Raw genomic sequence first — 4,390 nt, forward strand, 5'->3', positions numbered from 1 at the left:
AATACTGTCCACTGGTGAAGGACAGTGCTGTTGTTGCAGGGGTCTGGGAACCTTTCTGTTGGTTCAGAAGCCCTGAAGAAGGATTTTCTTGTTGTATGTTTATAGAAATCCTGGGAGAGGGTTTTGCTAATGTTTTCAGGGTTTCTAGGACTGTTCTACAGACAGAGGATGAATTAATGAGGGGACTGGCAATGTATCTTGTGGCCTTGCTAAGCCTTGTCTCCCCAGGAACTAAGATTGCTGAAAACTTGCCTAGTGTCAAGATGAAGAAAAGACCTCCATTTGGGTATTAAGTGCTGTGCTTAAACTTGATGTAACTCTGGGGTAGATTCAATTGTGATCCAGGGGTGGGGAACTTTTGACCTTTTTGTGTTCTCTGGTTGAACAAATGAATGTACTTATGTTTGGAAACTAATCTCCAATTGAGAAGAGGGGCTTTGTGGTGAACTAAATGAAGGTATAGCCTAGGGGTGGAGTAGTATTTAGAACAGGGACTTTGTAATTGATTGAATGATTGGAAGGTCCTGGGGTGGGGTAGTACTTGGAGATTATTTAATCACACTTAGTAAATGCTGTATTTTGAATGATGTCATGTTTTGACCTTCTCTGTTCTTGGTTGGTCACTGAATAAAATGGAGAGCACCTATGCTGGTATTTTGAACCTTGGGAAGTTGCCTTTCCTTGACATTACATTACACTCGTTCAGGAGAAAAGGTCAGCACCCCACTTCAAAGTATACAGGCATAATTATCAAGACAGAAACAGATCAAGTAGACAGCTTTCCAAACTGTCCAACCATTACATCCATACCAAATCAACATCTGGGTTTCAACATCTGGGGTTTTCAAAGGGGGGGGGGCGGCGGCTCTGGACAACTGGCTTCCCAGAATCCAGATCAAATCACAGATAACTTCTCAAAGTGAGCCCCCAAAACAAAGCTATACATCAGGGCTTATATAGCCTTCTCCTGGCTCAGAGAATGTAACAACCTTATTGACTCACTGGCCAATCAAGAAGTATCTACTGAAAAACAAGCCTCCCACCCCAGGCTCCAGGTGCACTTTAGCCTAGGGGCAGGGAAGATCTTTAAATTTACATTCCCATTACAGATGAGAAGAAGTCACAGAGTAAGGCTTGAGTAGATTCCACTCATATTTATTCATTTTCTACTGGATTTTCATAGGAAATTAACATTTATGGGTAAATTGCCTACATATTTTTCAGGGACATCTCCAATTTTCTTCCTGTTGGGGAACAGCAGAGAGGGAGAAGTGATATCACCTTAGGAGTGGGATGGGCAAGAGGGTGGGGGAATTTCAATTAAAATTGATGTAGATATTTGGGTGTAGCCAAAATTTTTCCAACCTATATTTAATCTATCTTCATGGACAATGGATATATTATATATGCTCTGCCTTGCAGGGTGTTGATTTGTCATTCAAACTTAAAAGAGTAATGATTTCCAGCAAACTCCCTAAGGGCAAGGACATTTTTCTATCTTTGTCTTTATATAGAAAGTGCCAAATACAGTGGCTTTTGTGTAGGATAGATACTGGACCTGTGATTTCACTAGGAAATTCCCTGGTGAGGAAGCTGCCTCTACCAATGTAAAGTGGGTTCTTCTCTACAATGTAGAATCTTGGTGAGTTGACTAAAGCACTGAGACATTAAAGACATGCCACTTGGTCACACAGCCAGCAAGTATCAGAAGAAGGATTTGAACCCAGGCCTTTAATCTTGCTGGCTCTCTATTCACTACAGAGAAGAGGAAGGAAAGAAACATTTATTTAGTACTGACATACTAAGAATTTTTTAAAACAAATAGCAACTCATTTGATCTTAATAATAACTCTGGGATGGAGGTGCTATTATTATTTCTATTTAATAGTGGAGAAAACTGAGGGAAACAGAAGTTAAGTGACTTGCCCAGGATCAGACAATTAGTGACTGAGGCATGAGCAGTCAGGTCTGCTATTTGACTCCAGATCTAGCTCTCTATCCATTGTGCTACCAGCTGCATCTACTATATCATATCACTCTGCTGTTTTACATAAACTGTTTTTACATTGTCAAAATTTTGTCAACACTTGCTAAATTTGGTTGAACTGAATTTCTATGGTATGGGAATATCATCACTGATGGTATCAACCCCATCAGGACTGTCTTCCTGAATTTTTTTGGTCAAAATACATAATCACCTGACAGCAAGGATTCTTTTGGACTCAATCCTTTTCAAAAATTCATAAATTATTACTTGGATGATAGAAATAAAATACCAAAACTACTTCAATTTTCCCACTTTATAGGAATTTACAGAACTGCTGGCAACCTATTGTACACTGAAAACTAAGAGGTAAACAGGCATTTATTTAGTCATAGAGAAAGGTCCCTTATCTCTTCTTCAGTATAGTTTTATTCATTTATAAAGTCTATTGTAGGGCTTCATGTGTGTGATGAACCACTTTGACAAACTGGTTAAGCCTTTGAACCACTTCTTAGAAAAATGTATTTAAATGTATAAAATAAAAATATATAGGATTCCAAACAAATAAACTATTGAAATTAAATTCACAGGTCCTCCTGAACTGACCCATGCAAGGAAGTCTCCCTGCTGCACCCACCTGCAGCCTCCTCCACAACTTTCCCCATACGTCCTCTGCCCATGTCCTGCCTGCCCCACCACTCCCTGACCATGCTGTATTTCCAGTCTTCCAACATGTACCATGACGAGACAGTGGTACAAGATTACCATGGCTCTAAGATCTGTGATACCTATGTTTGGTTTGAAGACCCACATAGTAAACAAACAAAGGCTTTTGTGAGGCCCAAAATAAGAATGCAGTGCCCTCTTTTTAGCGATGCCCTGATAGAGGCTTACACAAAGAAAGAATGACTGAATTATATGACTATCCCAACTATAGCTGCCATTTCAAGGAAGGAAAAAGGTATTTTCATTTTTATAATACAGGACTGCAAAACCAATGAGTATTATAGGTGCAAGATTCCTTAGATGATGAAGCCAGGGTGTTCCTTGATCCAAACAAGCTTTCTGATGATGGTGCTGTGACTCTCCAACCACTTAATACGCATTAAGTGAAGATGGTGAATATTTTGCCTATGGCCTAAGTCCCAGTGGTTCAGACTGGGTAACTCTCAAATTTATGAAATTTGATGGACCCAAGGATCTTCCAGATGTTCTAGAAAGAGTAAAGTTCAGTTACATGGCTTGGACCCATGATGGAAAGGGGATGTTCTACAACTGCTATCCCAAACAGGATGGAAAAAGTGATGGCACTGAAACATCCACAAATCTTCACCAGAAGCTATTCTACCATGTTTTAGGGACTGGCCAATCTGAGGACATTTTGTGTGCTGAATTTCCTGATGAGCCAAAATGGATGGGTGGTGCTGAGTCATCTGCACTATATGGTCACTATGTCCTGTTATAATAAGACAAGGATGTGATTCAGTTAACACACTCTGGTATTGTGATCTACAGCAGGAATCCAATTGCATAACAGGAATTTTGAACTGGGTGAAGTTGATAGACAATTTTGATGGAGAATATGATTATATAACAAATGAGGAAACAGTTTTCACCTTCAGGACAAATCTTCTTTCTCCTAATCACTAGCTTATCAATATCAACTTCAGGGATCCAGATGAATCCAAGTGGAAAGTGCTTATTCCTGAGCATGAAAAGGATATTCTTGAATGGGTAATTTGTGTCAGGTCCAACTTTTTGGTGTTGTCCTAATTCCATGATGTAAAAAACATCCTACAGCTGCATTATCTTGCCACCTGTTCACTCCTCGAGACATTTCCACTAGAGGTCGGCAGCATTGTGGGATATAGTGACCAAAAAAAAGACACTGAAATTTTCTATCAGTTTACTTCCTTCTTATCTGCAGGTATTATTTATCACTGTGATCTTACCATAGAGGAGGTAGAACCCAGAGTTTTCCAAGAAGTGACTGTGAATAGATTTGATGCTTCTGATTACCAAACTGTCCAGGTTTTCTACCCCAGCAGAGATGGCATGAAGATCCCAATGTTCGCTTTGCATAAGAAAGGAATTGAATTAGATGGCTCTCACCCTGCTTTCTTGTATGGCTATGGGGGCTTCAATATATCTATTAGACCAAGCTACAGTTAAATGTAGAGAGAGACCTCAGAGTTTTGTTTGTTATCCCAACTTATAGATCCCTACAGAAAAGTCATCATACCATATTAGATTTTGTTACCTTTAAAGAAAAGTAAATGTCTTTTCACTTGGGGACCTCTCAAAGTCATTTTATTCAGATGTTCTAACATCATATGTGAATTTAATAATCATAATGAGATAATCATTTCCTTTCCCTGGTATAAATTATATATAAATTTGACTTAG

General features: G+C 39.1%; 1 pseudogene; it reads left to right on the forward strand.

Moving 5' to 3' along the window:
- Nucleotides 1–2,692: 2,692 nt before the first annotated feature.
- LOC138142772 (prolyl endopeptidase pseudogene) lies at nucleotides 2,693–4,156 on the forward strand (annotated as a pseudogene).
- Nucleotides 4,157–4,390: the final 234 nt, after the last annotated feature.

This window comes from Petaurus breviceps, unplaced genomic scaffold, assembly GCF_028583685.1.
Source record: "Petaurus breviceps papuanus isolate PSGF00001 unplaced genomic scaffold, PetGlider_PUasm1.0 90603, whole genome shotgun sequence".
Lineage (NCBI taxonomy): Eukaryota > Metazoa > Chordata > Mammalia > Diprotodontia > Petauridae > Petaurus > Petaurus breviceps.